Raw genomic sequence first — 16,489 nt, forward strand, 5'->3', positions numbered from 1 at the left:
ATATTCATAGTTTTCACGTGACGTCAGAATGACCAGCTGAAGGGCAAAAAACACATTCCACACCTGTCTTAACACTGGAGTTTATACAGGAACCGACCACCTTTCATTCAATATCATTTAATATCTCCGCTTTAACATTGTCTGACTTAGGTAGTAAAATGCTAAACAGTTGTTGCCCGTTTGGCTGTTCAAATCGGCGAGGAGACAAAAATGTTTTTATCGCATTTAAAACCCGCCCACATTGCTACCAGTTGATTGTAGACGTCTTCTGGGTCAATTTTTCTCTGACACACAGTAAAGCAGCCATACTTTTGGGGCTGGCAATAAAAGCAGTCACCCTGTTCTGGTCGCCTCATTTATCAGAATAACTACCTAAAACAGGAATAGATCAAGTAATAAAGTCAAGAAACAAAGCATCAACACAATTCAAATTGGATTACCCGGTTTCTTCTCTGAGAGTGCGACAAGTACCTAAGCAAGTAGGCTAGGCTAGTGTATTTTGTCATCCAACTGGTAATACTACAATGCCAGTAGAAAATATATGGGAAGATAATTTAAGTTGTCATTCGCCAGACCAGGTGTTCGTACTTGTTTAAACCAGAAAATTGTGTCAAATGATAAAGAACAGCGTTGGGTAGGCTAAAGGCTGCTAGCTAACAGCAGGTAGCTCGTAGCTAACAGCAGGTAGCTCGTAGCTAACAGCAGGTAGTTCGTAGCTAACAGCAGGTATCTCGCTAGCTGGTAGCTAGCTATTAAATGGCACTCATCTTTGCTCTGATTATGAAGATGTTTTTTGTTTACACCTTCCAGACGACAGCGTTGTGAACCCATCCACTTCTGAAAGTTAAATAACTATCTGTGCTTTTGTAGGCTTTCAGTTTTTGAGATGTGTAGGGGGATGGATTTTCTATTAGATAGATGTAAATATCTCCACACTGGAGCTCTGGCAGGGACTTCGTCGAGGTTAAAGAAATAAAAATGTCAGCAGGTGCAGTACATGGATCAAACATTTTATTTTTTTCTAAATATCTCTGTCTGGCTATAGTGGTATTGTCTGTGGTTGATGGCGATCGTAGTTGAGTAGGCGGCACTGCTCGAAGTTGTCCACTGTTTAACGCTGTTTCGCTGTTCTTTTTGCCCGTCAGCTACCTATTGTAGTCACGTGACTGAAAACTATGAATAGCTTGTAATGTCATGCTGTGAAAGCTTTTCTTCCATTTTTGCAAGGTGCAAAGAACTACATAGGGCATATCCTGGATGGCTAGTGGTAAAGACACAGGTGTTAATCTGTCCTTCACATGACCATATGCTATTAGAATGAATTTGAGGATGGTACCAAAACTAATTGCCTATAAAACCTTACCTCAAAAAGTTGATTGTTGGATAGTGTTACTTTAAAAGTGATTTATATGAAAAACCATCATCAGCGTATGGGGTGTCAGTAACTAGCTTAGGTGTAGGTGTAACTAACTAGGTAGTAGCCTCCAGCTTTGAACAGAAGCCTCCCCCAAAGTGCTGGCAGACTATTTATTTCAGCATCAGTCCACAGACTGGTGTTCTCCATGTTGTCATGGCATTTTAGTTGTTTAACAGAACAATTTATATATTTTGTATGTAGTAAAGAAAGCATTGACTTACAGGCAGGGCTTCAGTGATGCTTAAGGTTTCTTCCTGATTAACAGCTCCATTGTGCTCCCTGGGCTCTGCAAAGCGGGGTGAGACAATTGTATTGTTTTGGCGCTATATGAATTGAATTGAATTGAATTGAATTGAACCTGTCAATGCTTGCCTTGTGATTTTGCAGGTGACACGAATATTTTGTCTTAGGCAGGTTTTAAGCCTAACATTATTAACCATTTGCCCTCTGAATGTCTTAGGTGTTTTGTCATGCCTTTTTTACGGTGTAAAACCTAATAACAACTTTTAAGTAAATAAATGTTTTCACTTAACTATGTGCATAAATCAAATGATCATAATGTCAGCAGAGAAAAACACACCTCACTCATTCATTTTAAAGTGACTCAAATGATTTAATTTGGCCATAAATAGAATATGAACCTGCTCAGTGATGTTGGCACTCAACACATGCCCTGTAAACACCTAACCTAACCAAAAACAAGTAAGTTAGTATAATTCAGTGTTGAAACATGAAGTTATTTAAAGTTTACTGTAAGGTTGATGTTACGTAAGTTAAAGGATTGCATGCAGTTAACTTTACAGTGTATGCTTAGGAGCCAATTATGCCAATGCCTATTGCAGTGCTGAGGTACATTGATGAGTTCCTGGTTTTAGGGATTATGGGTAAATGTCATTATCTTTTCCTCAATTTTTCTCCTCTTTAGTTTGGCTTCTAAGGATGTAAACATGGTAGAACAGTTTATGAGCATGATAACTGTAGATAGATAGATAGATAGATGGATACTTTATTAATCCCGAGGGAAATTTAGGTCATCCAGTATCTTATACACTTAACTCACAAACATACATACATAAATCACAGTAAAAAAAACAATACACATAGGGAGAACATGTTCACAGGGAGTGGGGTGTATACAGATACAGGATAGATCTGGCCCTATATTACAGTGTGCATTGATTGTGACAGTGTTGATGTCCACGAGGAAAGTAGTGCAAAGAGTGCAGGGAGATAGTGTTCATGTGCTTGTGTGGATAGTGTTACGTGCCGGCTCAATGCACGAAACATAAAGGGGAGGCAACGCAGAATTTATGATAATAATAATAATAATATATTTATTAATGATTTACAAGTTTATATTTATCTAATAATTATAGGCAAACGTGTGGTGAATGTCAGTGTGGTGAAGAGAAACAAAAGATGTAATGTACAGTCAGTTAAATGGTAATATAAACAAACAACGACGACGATAATCCAAAACCAACGACAATCCAAAACCAACGAGTATCCCAAATCCAATCTCTATCCATATCCAACGACCAATCCAAAGCTCTCCCGACTGCCATCTTATCAGGGCTTTTGTAGCCCATCCAATCATGGGGTACACCTGTTGTACACCTGCTTCCCATTACCTGCTGAGGAGACAGAAACAGGACAGGCATGCAAATCTCATGGGGCGGGGCCTAGACCCGCCAGGGTCGTAACAATAGTGCAAAGATAGAGTACTTGTGCTTGTGTGTGTGAGGATAGTGCAGAGTGATATAAATAGTAAAGTCTGTGCAAGGGGCTAGTAAAGCCAGTAAAAAGATGGACAGTGGGATGGAATATAATGAGATGAGAAGAGGAGGGGAGACTGAGGTAGACTCATGCAGAGAAGTCCATCTCCCTCCCCCACCCCTTCTGCGTGGCGTTATAAAGCTGTATGGCCCTGGGGACAAAGGACTTCCTCAGCCTGTCCGATGAGCATGACAGTGACAGGAGTCTGCCACTGAATATGCTCCTCTGTCCGTTAAGAGTACTGTGTAGTAGGTGGTGGTCATTGTCCAAGATGGTCAGCAGCCTACTCAGGGTCCTTCTCTCTGCCACTGTAGTTAGGCAGTCCAGTTCGATGCCAACAACAGCTCCTGCCCTTCTCACCAGCCTGTCTAGTCGCCCTGCATCCCTCTTCTTTATGCTGCCTCCCCAGCACACCACAGCATAAAAAAGGACGCAGACTAGTAAAACATGCGCAGGAGTTTGTTGCAGACATTGAAGGACCTCAGCCTCCTCAGGAAGTAGAGCCGGCTCTGGCCCTTCTTGTAAATGGCATCTTTGTTGGCTGACCAGATGAATTTTTAGAGTAGTTGTCAGGATTACCATTATGGAGAAGCCCATTAGCAAAATCTAAGGGAGATTTTTGGAAACAGAAGCTGGCCTTTAAATGTTCAATGTAAATTGTACTACTATGTGAAATTACATTAATCAGAACACTTAAAGCTGACAGAGTTGACCACTAAATACTATACTGTGTATTGTTTCTATTCTGGAAGGTAGTGGGGTTATGAACTGTCAGCTCAACACATTACTAACTTCCATCCTTTGGAGTGAGTGAATATTAAGGTACAGTATATAGTGTTTGTTGGCATCCTCTGGTAAGGTTGCTGAATTGCAGCCAGTTTAATACCCCCCCCCTTACAAGTCAGTGCGAGTACCTACGGTGGCCATGAAATGGCAAATGACACAAAAGGCCCCATCACAAGCCAGTGGTTTGGTTTGTCTGTTTCTGGCTATTGTAGAAACATGACGGTGCAATATGGTGGATTCCATGGAAGAGGACCTGCTCCCTATGTAAATACGAGGAACTCATTCCAAGATAGCAAAACACAATGAAAAAATTATTATCCACAATTGTCCACTTCTACTAATGGATGCAACTGAAAACTACACACTGTACCTATAAGTGTGAGTTGGACAGATATGTCTTCCTTGTAATAAGATTCATGTAAATCTTCATTGAGAATTATGTAGTACCATTTCACTGAGTTGTGAGATTCGCTGCATACATTTGCAAGATCCAGGCCCAAAGCATCTTGCATGTCACACCATCCAGCAGATGACTACAGAACACAGTATTCATGTGGGCAGGAGTCTGTCTTTAGTTTATGGTAGCATAGCCTACAAGCTCTCATTCTAATCATAAAGGTCTTTGGAAGGCTGTAAATTCCATCAAAATGGGTAATATTATCTGTGTACCTAATTATGTCTGTTTAGTGCACCCCTCAATCGGGCCAACTCCACCACAACGTTCTTAAGCTTCAACAATTGTTTAGGACTGACAAGCTGGTGTTTCATAGCCTACTTGTTTGACTTTATGACAAAACAAGCCAGGAGGTGTCGTTGTTGCATTGGTTTTCAAAAATGGAATCCTTCTAATTGGTGTTGTTACTTGATGTAACCCCCTCAATATAGGGGTCAAAACTCTTTATAAGAGGGTGGAGAACATAATTCTGAAATAAAAAAGTGGGCCGTGGCCTACGCAGCCTTTCAAACATTGGTTTATCTATCGCTATAGGTTGAATTTACATACACTGATACTGCAACAGTATACGCCACGCGGATGGCAATTCCTCAATACAATACCCCATTTACTTTTTCGCTCATGTAAATAGCTGCACATAGCCAGTGTGAAGCATTTAGAAAAATAGAGATAATAACATTATTTCTGCCATTTCTGGGTGTTGAAGGCATTCAATCATACTTGCTATCATATAAACTACAAAGACTTTGACTTACAAATGTTGCTGGTACCTCAAGAACATTTACATGTGCAACTTCATGTATCAACACACCAATGTAATTATCAAAAAAGAATCATTCAGCCATTCTGTACATTAGTTAAACACCTCATGTCCTCCACACAAAGTGCAATGGAAGAAGAAGTGTTTGGTGTCAAACCCTGGTTGAGAGACTTGTGTTCCATTGCCATAATGTAGTTTATGCTCTGCCTAGCCAAATTTGCATATGTTAATGTTTAATTTTCAGGTTTTGCATTTTCTTAAGCTACTTCAGACATACAACAACGTTCATAACAATATCTTAAGCTTCAACAATTGTTCAGACTGACAGGCTGGTGTTTCGTAGCCTACTTGTTTGACTTTATGACAACGCCCAGGAGATGTCGTTGTTGCATTGCATTGAATCCTTCTAATACGTCTTGTTACTTGGTGTCTCTTTTCGTGTAAGGGGTATGCACCTGATGCCACATGCCGATTAAAAAGCTAACCCCAGAGAATCTTAGGCTAGTTTCACGCTAGAGTAAAGAAGTCGGAAGTTTGTAGTTTTTAGTGTTTAAACATTGTAAGACTTCCTGGTTTAAAAAAAAATCTCTTTGGAAAATGGAATGGTTTTTCGCAAAATCGGCGCAAATAAGGTGTGAGCGAAACAACACCAGTAGAAAACCTAGTCGAACGGTTTGGTGAATTCAAATTAAGTGATCAGACGGTCTGATATGTCTGCAATGTTTGCTATACCTAAAAGTAAAGGACGATTTGAGAGAAAGGCACCATGATGGGATTACAATTGTAAAGAAGCTGTAAGAACATTAATCAAGCTTTTAGAATATTAAAGGGACGCATAATAATTACCAGCAAAAAAAACCAGACACTGTGGTTGCTGTATTCTTTGATGTGGAGAAAGCATATGATATGTTGTGGAAAGGTCTTCTAATCAATGATGTCTCAAGAGGCAGCAATCTCTATTTACGACAGTGGTGTAAAAGTGAACTACACTCCGCAATTTGAGGGGGAGCTCAGTAGCAAAAAATACGAATTCTCTCATAATTCAGTAAAAGGCGGAGCGAACACACTGTTTTTCTACTTAATGTAGTGGCTAAAGTTTCTTTCTTTTTATCAGTAAATATTTCTTAACATATTCATTCACTTAACCACTCTTAGAACCATTCTAAAGAACGAGTCTACGCGTGTTTAGTGTGTTTCAAAAACGGTAGAAAAACAGTGTGTTCGCACCGTCTTTTACTGAATTCTGAAACAATGAAACAAATCTGACAGTTGATACATCAATGCGCGAGCTCAATGCGTCACAGCTCACCTCTGATTAATCTAAGCAATGCAATGCATGTGCACTAAACATATTCTAAACTAAAATGCGAACTATAAAATACAATTATGCAATCATTATAATGAACAATCACTGAATATGAATCTAAATAATATAATATGGAAAATGGCACTAACAGGGGCTTTCCTACGAAGTGAATCTGTAGTGCTCGCTCTGGTTTATCTTCTGAAAAAACATAAATGGATGTAAACATAAATGCCGCTCTTCACAGACGTTTGGAAAACTCTTAACAGTGTCTGGAAAAACCTCAACGTCATAGTTACAAGTTACAAGTATTTTATTGTCAGATGCACAGAATGACACAGGGTCAGACTGGGCACTGAAATTCTTAGGACAAGGCACCACACAACAACCTACCATAGCATAACATAGCAAACATAATATAACATAACATAACATGACATACACTCTGTACAAGTACTCTGAACATAATTTACATATAACATATAATAACCTTACTAAATATACAAGATACATATACAATACAATATGCTAAAACATATAACAACCTATACATATAATACTAACATATATACATATAACATATAATACACATATAGTAACATATAATGAACTATACTACAGACAAATGGGAGTAGCAGGTAGTGCAATAATTCTGATATATATGTATTTGTAGTGCAAGAGACAGTATGTAAGTATAAGTACAAGCAGTAATTTGAAAGTGACAGTTTATGTAAGTGACGAGTGCACAAGTGTCGATGGTGTGTCAATGACCATTTAGCAGCCTGATGGCCCTCGGGAAGAAACTGTTCTCCAGTCTGCGTGTGCGAGACCGGATACTACGGTACCGCCTTCCAGAAGGCAGCGGGGTGAAAAGCCTGGATAGCCTGGAAACCCCCTTCCCCCTACAAAGGTCCAGACAATACCAGTCCCTTTGTAGGGGGCAGGGGGGTTTCCAGGCTATGACATTGAGGTTTTTCGGGATTTGACCATTGGGAATGGCTTTCCTTGACTTTCAATGCAATGCCGGAGCTAACACACCAGAGGTCACCGCAGTACATGAGAATACAGCAGACCGCACCCAAACTGAATGGATGTATCGTCTCCAGCAGGCGCTCGTTTTATATGATGTTTTTTATATATACAAATAATAATACTCACACACACACATATATATATATTATATATATATTAGATAGACAATGTGATGTAAACAGATATGATATTATTATATACCACAAGATAAAATTGCCCATTCTGTTTGCATCATGTGACTGTTTTCACTAACTAGTTGTGTACAGTGATGCAAAAGGTGAGGAAATCCAGATTATTTTGTTGGTTTTACAGATACAGATAATGACGTCGCTGTGCACCTCTAATACATACAGCACCCCCTCTGGCATTCCTCTATGCATACCAGCTCCCCAATATTAGACTGCCACTATCACTATGATAACCCACAATTGTATCCCAGTGCATAACCATTAATGAAACCATAAGAGACATATTCAAGTGGGTGTGGTGCAACAGGAAGGAAGCCAAATGTACTATCAGGCACTATGCGTTATCTGACATGTCATGTTCTATACAGCAGCAAATTCACCCAAGCAGCGGTACTCTTCTGGTATAACTGAGGACCCGGAGCAATGAGGGAACTCGTTTGCTTCTTGAGTGTAGTGTTCACACGACATTGACTGCAGCTTTACTAGTTTAACTTTTCTGTACTGCCATGAATTAAACTCTATTTGAAGACAATTGAGTCTCCTTGTTTTGTTTGGGTGGTTTATTCAGAGAGTGCAAACCTCTTTGTTTAAGCCATTTTTGTGAAGCGCCTTCTTTAGTGACCTTACTTTTTATGGGTAAGAGCGTTTTAGAAAACACATAAATTAACATTACACACTCATTACACATTTTACACTCTCCAGTTTCTCTGTTACGGTTGTTAATATTATTATAATATCAACCATTCAAACATCATTGGTTCCATTTGGCATGTGGAAATGGTTAAAAAAAACGTGATCACACAACAACTCTACCTTAAGAAAAAGACACCTTTATTTTTCCTAAATGTAACCTTACACTTAAGTTTATGCTCTCAGGAAAAACACCTCTGTGACTGTCTTTTTCCTCTGTCTGTTCCTGTTCCTGTTCCTGGCCGGTAATAAAGGATAATGCAGGGAACCTTGAAAAAGGCCCAGCTGTCTGTGCTTCCACAGCAGTGCTGCAGCAAACATGGAGAAGTGGATGGACTCAAACACCACGGAAGTAAAGAAAGGAGATTCGTGAGGCTGTGTTTCGACAGTCAGTCTCGGAATACGGGACATGACTTACACTTTGTTTTGCTTAGCCTACCCAAATTACACTTACGCAACTGAAAGTAGAAAGAAAAGTATTTGCATTTTGGTCAGCAAACGATGCTTGACTTCCCACAGAGCAGCTTTTCTGTTGTTACCATGGCAGCAGTATAGAGAGAACGTTGAAAATGTGTTTACTCTGGCTTATCGGTCTTGTGATTTGTAACCAATACTAAAGAAACACCTGTCACCACTGAGGGAGTTCCCACACTGTTTATAAAGCACTGTTTATGACTTCTTTCCTATAATATTTTGGTAATACTAATATTTAGATAGCGTGTGCCTCCCTAGATCATGATATATGCCATATGTCAGGCCTTTAAACAAAAAAGTATATTCAGATATAGGGATCGTTCTGCTAAGAACTACATTCACCTGACTGCACCTTTAACTGCTCCTTATCTACAAGGGTCAGACACCACTGATAACAACGGACACATCTTTCGGAAAGGAATGTAGTGGTTTAAGTGGGAGTGTCAACACCCACATCCAACATTAAAGGGGTCATGGGAACCTGAGTTTGAGTTCAACCTGTTTCTCCCAGTTCCATTTCCTATTTTACACTACCGTATCAAATTGTTTCTTTTTTCAGAAAGTTTCCCTCAGGCGTCACTCACCCCTGCAGCTCTGTTTGTTCCTTAGAGATCTGGATTTGAATAAAAACATGTTTTACCACGTCTTACCATGACATCTCTGTAATTAATTAGGACATTTTAGTTTAGTGAAATCTGTACAATACAGTTTTAGCCAAATCAGCAGGTGTCTGAAAGAGAAGGGTAGGAAGACAAAAAACCTTTGCCATCACCTGTATAGTGATCGCTACCTGCTACATTTTCTCCAACTGTATATTTTGTGAGGTGAAACCAGAAATTCTGGTTTAATGCAAACATGATAAGGGTTGTGGCTTGAGAAGCATCTTCTCTTGTATCAGTGACTCAAAAACGGTAAACGTTATGCTCAATTTGTTACTGTATCTGTGTCTGTGCAATGGTAGCCGATGGGCCTATTTCACTCAAGCCGATTTGTAGTGGCCTTGTGTTTCATGGCCATGAGGTCTCTGTAATACACACCTCCTATGTTCTTTATTTTGCCTTCCTGTTCTGTTTAGGAGAACATTAATCTCAGCCGAGGCAATAGCCTTGGTTCCCTTTGGCCTGTTCAGACACCCACACATACACACCAAAATAAACATACCTCCATCTGGTGTCTGTGACAGTAGGGCCCTGTAATACCATTATAAAAAGAGGAAGTATTTGTTTTACTTTGTTAATGATTGACAGGATTGCTAATGACATCTTTTGCTGGATCAATACTAATCAATTTGAGTTGTCCTGGGAATGACCTGCACTTTTTTTCTTTGCTTACCAGAACTGCTGAATGCGGAAATCTTGTAGCATCCTGTTGGCCGTGAAATGATGTATATCCACCTACGATGCTGCATTGCTTTCTGGCATGACAGAACAGGACATGACCTGTGTTCCTGGAGTTATTTAATTTTCAGTTCAGTGTTACTAGCATGCTTCTACTGAGTTGTTTACATCATTTAGCTATGACAACAGTATAGTAAGAAGTTATTGTTGTGAACAACAAATAAAGAAATACAGAAAAGCTTCAGGTTCATAATAGAATAGTAATGGCTTTAAATGAGGCATTATAATGCCTCATTTGTAGATGTGACTATTTCAGGTAAGTTTGCGTAATATCCTGGGAGAAAAATAAAAATTGTATGAATAAGGATGAAATGTTGAGGATTGCACTACGACTTTAAGTTTCCTCATCCTCCCAATTCCATGTCCTCATTAACAGGGACGTGCACAGGAATTTTGAAGGGCAGTTGCTCTGCCCTGGAAAAAAGGGGCAACACGTACATTTTTGTCACCACCGCCGCCACGCCCCCGTCCCCTGGACGCATATTTTGCCTTTATCACTTGAAACTCTCACTAACCGCCCGCCGCCACCGTCCCCTGGACGCTTATTCCGCGATTATTTTATCTAGGCCTACATGAAGTTCTGCAGCCGTAATACTATTTAAAAAAATATATATGTTTCCTTCGGAGGGGCAACTTCAGTCGAGGAGGGCAAACGGGCAGTTGCCCGAACAACCTTATCCCCTCCTGTGCACGTCCCTGCTAAGGCTCAGACTTACTGTGGCCAGAGACATTATAAGACTTTTCTGTGGCTCAGAGGTGGCATTCACTGCAGTTTGTATGGCCTTATTTATCTCAGGAACCATGGGTGACCGTTGGTGTCTGCATACTGTGATAAAGACTCAGCAACAGGGGCAGATAGTGTGACTACAGGGAGGAAGAAACCGTTTTACAGTTGGTACACCACTCTAGAGAGCGATCCCTACCGGTTCCCTCTTCTATAATTATTTTTTTTTGTGACGGAAAACCCCCAATAATTCTGGTGCCGCTGGCTTGAGAAGCAGTCTTATATTGTATCAGTGTTTCATAAACAGTGAGCGTTATGCCTGTTTCCAAGACTCCTCTGAACTCCTCCAACTCAGCTGAATGTGTTTAACACCTCATTATCAGTATCTCAGTAACTGCTTTGAACAGTGGGGCGTGCATCTCCAAGGATACAGTCATGCTTGTTGAGCGTAACCATAACTCTCTACATTATCTGGCACGCTCACTGGGAAACTGAACTTTTAAAAAGTTAGTGAAGAAATTAACAACATAGTTACCGTAACTACTGCCCCGGACATGCATTTTCACACTTTAAATACATCATGGCCCCAGCCATTTGGTGCGTGAGGAAAGCTTGTTGTTGGAAGGCAATGGGTAATTTCACACCTGTGTGAAATATAGAAATATCCCTAAAATGAATATCACTAAGAGAAGCTGGTATGCTCAAACGCATTTATTCCTCCCTTCCCCCAGTCCAGCCCACTCATGGCCTCTAATGCACACACACACACACACACACACACACAGACACACACACACACAGACACACAGACACACACACACACACACTAACACACTCACACACACACATCCTGCACCTGCTGTAATGGACCATCAACTGGCAGGTAATGATTAACTGATGCTTAAGGTCTTTGTGCTATTGCTTAGGGCTCCAGTCCCCTCTGTGCTTAAACGGGGATGCCATGGCACCTCATGGAAGTTTGCTGATTGACTCAGACCTTGTTAAAATTAGTCCCGAAAGGGGTTTCCCTCAAAGGCCATCTGGAGATAAGGGTTCACTTTTGGTTTGGTACCTTGTTAAAATTAGTCCCTGAAAGAGGTTTCCCCCAAAGGCCATCTGGAGATAACGGTTAACTTTTGGTTTGGTACCTTGTTAAAATTAGCCCCCGAATAGAGTTTTCCCCGAAGGGCATCTATGTAGATTATTATACACTCATTCCCCAGATCCTGTGATTCTGACGCATCGCGCCTAATATATATATGTCACATGCATTTTCACACTTGGTCACAATCTAAATACATCATGAGCGGAAAATCATAATGTTCTTTCCACAACTACAACTTACCATGAGACTAATAAGGATGTCGCTGCTCCCATGCCATGTCATGAAGATTAATCTGTCGACATACACCCTTGATCCTTACTCCCTCACATATTGCTTCTCCCTATTCATTGCACCGTTAAAATTCACACACACACCTCTATATGGTCAGTGAAAGCTGTTCACTTTGCTGTTCAGCATACTGAGATGTTCTCGGTCATTTATTTTTGAGCAATCAAAGTACCCAGTATAGTTAACAGTAGAGGCTTCATCTCAAATAAAGGATGAAGTCATGTTAGTCACGTTGCCATAGCGCATGACTGACTTTGCCACTTTTTACAATTCATCTGTGTTCAAATAAATCTCTCTCAGAATTCCCCTTGGGGCCTATCCTCACCTCACTGTCCCTGGTCCTTCCCCTGTCCTTGCCATCATTCATTTTGAGATTTGAAACTGGCAAAAATGTCACCTCAAATTGTTCCTTGAGACAACACCACACCAGTTTCCATCAAATAAATCAAACTGTTGAAAGTATCACACAATGGCCGACTGTGCAGGGACCTTTTCAACTTCCCCAACTGCATCTTTCCTGTATGACGTGACAGTAACAAAGATGTAATTGTATTTATTAGGGATGCACCGATACCACTTTTTTACAAACCGATACGAGTACGGGTATTTTTATTTGTGTACTTGCCGATACCGAGTACCGATACTACTGGTCTCATGAAAGTGCAATTAATTTGGAGGCAGATTTTATTTTATCCTCTGCAGATTATGTCAAGCCTGTTGTACAAAATTAACAGAAGGCTATCCCAAGCCAAAAATAAACAGAGCTTTCTGGTTTTAACACACAAAAAAAGCCTTCAAACAGACAATATCATCACATTAGACAAAATGCAAATATAACCAGATAAAGGCAATTCAATTTGCTGCATAGTTAACAACACAGTCTGCTTAACAAAAAGTGAACAGAACTATTACTGGATTAGCACAAGAGCACATTTCAGTTACAAAAGGATCAGAAGAATCTCCTGCTCAAGTACACAAACAATCACTTAACCTATGTGGCACAGTCTTTCTCTCTACCTCTCTCTCTCTGTGTGTGCGAGCGCGTTTTTTTCTTTTGCAAGACGTCAGTTAAGATTGGTTACTTAGGTCATGCGCCACTAGCATCAGTTAACTCTGTGTACTTAGCACTATGGTGTGTCTTCAGGAGTTTAATCAAATTGCTTGTGTTAAACAAAGTACTTTCCTTTCCGCCCCTCGACACCGTAGCAGTGCAGATCTTACACTGTGCCTTACTCCTGTCGTCGTCATTTATCTTAAAATGAGCCCAAATCGCCGTTAAGGCAGCATAACGGAATTGCTAATCGCTAACGAGATGCTAGCAGCTAAATTTAGCCAAACCTGTATACTGAAATACTTTGACACTATGACAAACTTTCCTAACACAGTCAAACATCAAGCAAATGCAACACAAGACGGCAAATAAGCTACTTACTAGTCTGGCAGAGAGTGGTAGGACAGGTAGGACAATAAATCACATTTTGTGTCAGCATAGCCCGGCCAGTTTGATGCAGTGAAATACTGATGAGTGGTATCGGTGCTTGGTATCGGCAATTCAAAACGAGTACGAGTACGAGTATTTTAACGAAGTATCGGTATCGGTGCATCCCTAGTATTTATACATAGGAAAAGAGGTTCAATTCCTTGTGCTTCTCATTGTCACATGTATTGAAAATAGAAATAACAGGTAATGCAGCCGCCACGCACACGCATAATGCCTATTGCACACGCATAACGCCTCTTGCACACGCATAACGCCTCTTGCACACGCATTACGCCTCTTGCAACCGCATTACACCTCTTGCACACGCATAAAGCCTCTTGCACACGCATAGCGCCTCTTGCATCCTACCTGCATATTTTTTGCTATATTTTATAGTTATTGTTATGGCCTTGAGCAGACACTTTTATCAGTCTCATAAAATATATCAGTCTCATAAAATATATTTAAACTATCAATTTGGAACTCTGATTTATAATTTAATTAATAACTACAACCAAAGTGTTAGGTGAAAATTCACTCAACATGCTGGCAGGCCCGTTAAAAAAGTCTAGTTCAGAATTAACCAGGGCCTGCATGAGAAGTTGTGTCGCATATTGTGTGAGATAGGGTCTGATCTTCCAAATATGTGTGAGAAATTAAGTTGGTCATCAATCGTAACTACCACGTTTTGTGCAGCTTTAGGTCAATGAAGATGAACGAGGTTGGATGTTAATGTTTTGTGGAACAGTCGAATTGGCTGGGAATAGTAGAGCCATGTCCTATGAAATGTTTGTGTATTGTGCTTTGTATTGCGTGTCCGCTTCTGGGTTTACGGCTATTACGTATGTCATGTGGGTGTACGTGAAGGCAGTGTCGGAATGAACAAGGGTATATATCTCCCGTTCACCGGTATGACAGTGTGGAGAGGGGGTGAATAGGGTGAGTGTACTTTCTGTTGTCCACATAACTACGTTTGAACGCTCATTACCTTGCCTTGCCTTGCGTTGCTTTGATTCCATTTGAAATTGACTAGTTTTTACCTTTGGAAGTAAACGTTTTAACGTAGATTTGTCACAGCCTCTCAGTGACCTTTTAGATTATTTACAGTCAATATGGAAATAGTCAGCCATGAGGACTGTGAGAAGAGGTAACTCATCCAGGACCAGGAGTCATCCAGGGTGAAGGACAAGTTGAGTATCATCCTATGCGAACGGATGATCTCACCTAAGGAAGAGGTGTCAATAGAAAATAGTTGACGGAAGCTAATGAGTTTGTCAAACTTGAAGAATGGACCAGAAGAGGTCAGTGTGTTTCTCAGAGAATGGCTACTCGACAGTAAGAAGGTCTTGGTAGCAGTGGGTCAGATGGGAGAATAGAGGTAAGTGGTTATGTTTAAGGTTTTTCTTTAAGTCACTGCCACATTCTGAATCATTCTGAATCATCCGCTTTGTCTTGAGTCTTGATTCTAATTTTCACACCGCTTTATCATAACTAAAACAACAAAAACCGTAAAGGCTGTCTTTCACAGTACAACATGTGGCGTCTGTAGCCCATGACTGCTAAACACATGACGGTGTCCAACCATAGAACCTGAGCTCCAGGATACAACTGTCATGATTTGGGACATTCTGGCTTCTAGAGGCCGCCAAAAAAGACTCTTTGCCTGTTTTCTCCGCATGTGTTTTTTGTTTACTCCCTGCCTCTGTTTTACCGCTATTTTCTGTTTCACCTGCTCATCAGTGAGTCATGTGACCAATTAGTCAGGTATTTATAGAGTTTTTTGTCTCCAATCGCAGTCGTTCCAGCAAGCTGGGATTAATCTTGTGGTTTTTTGTAAGCGTTTGGAAGTTCCTAGTCTCTTGTTTAGCTTAGCCTTTGCTGTGTAAATATCTTTGCTGTTTTTTGTCCGCCTTGTTTTTCCCCCCTGAGTTGCTCTCTGTTTTTTGCCATTACCTTCTGAGCATTTGGATTATTCATTATTTGTTGGAGACATTTTGTTTGCACATCTTCCACTTGGGTCCTACTTTGCTCAGTGAGTTCCTCACTGGACCAGAGATCTAGCGGCCCAGACTCCGGCCCTGACAACAACAACAAAAGCTGCCTTCATGAGCATTTCACTGGGATTTTAAAGCCAGGCGCCTTCCTTCATCAGTGTTTCGTTGAATAAGGCCCACAACACCTCCAAAAGGCTCAACAATAGTGTCTGGCGTCACCCTGTATGGGTTAGGTCACCTGACACTACTAGAGACAACAACAGATGCACCTTGACAAGATTTCTCAGTGTTAGTTAAGGTTAATTCACGAACCCAACTAACCTTTTTCACCTGCTTCCTATGTTGTTAAAATCAGCAGGTGGTAAAATGTGCAAAGGGCACACCAAAGAGGAAGCGAACCCATCAGAATTTCCCCTTCTTCACCTGTTGAAAACATAATTCAACAGTCTTCTGTGTGCCAAGGTAGATTTTCTGCTAAATGCTCAAAAAGTATTATTGTGTTCATAATGAGGCCTGTTTGTGTGTGTGTATTGTGTTCATAGTGAGGCCTGTGTGTGTGTGTGTATTGTGTTCATAGTGAGGCCTGTGTGTGTGTGCATGTATTGTGTTCATAGTGAGGCC

General features: G+C 40.6%; 1 long non-coding RNA gene across 1 annotated transcript in view; it reads right to left on the minus strand.

Annotated features, from left to right (window-relative positions):
* LOC116224050 overlaps window positions 1–13,855 on the minus strand; it is a 17,132-nt gene extending 3,277 nt beyond the window's left edge. The window contains exons 1-2 of the long non-coding RNA XR_004165397.1: window positions 13,827–13,855; window positions 1,639–1,703 (exon numbers count right to left, since the gene is read on the minus strand). This is a non-coding gene — a long non-coding RNA (uncharacterized LOC116224050). The remainder of the gene's footprint in view (window positions 1–1,638; window positions 1,704–13,826) is intronic.
* Between the last annotated feature and the right edge of the window lie 2,634 nt (window positions 13,856–16,489).

The sequence above is a fragment of the Clupea harengus genome, chromosome 2, assembly GCF_900700415.2.
Source record: "Clupea harengus chromosome 2, Ch_v2.0.2, whole genome shotgun sequence".
Lineage (NCBI taxonomy): Eukaryota > Metazoa > Chordata > Actinopteri > Clupeiformes > Clupeidae > Clupea > Clupea harengus.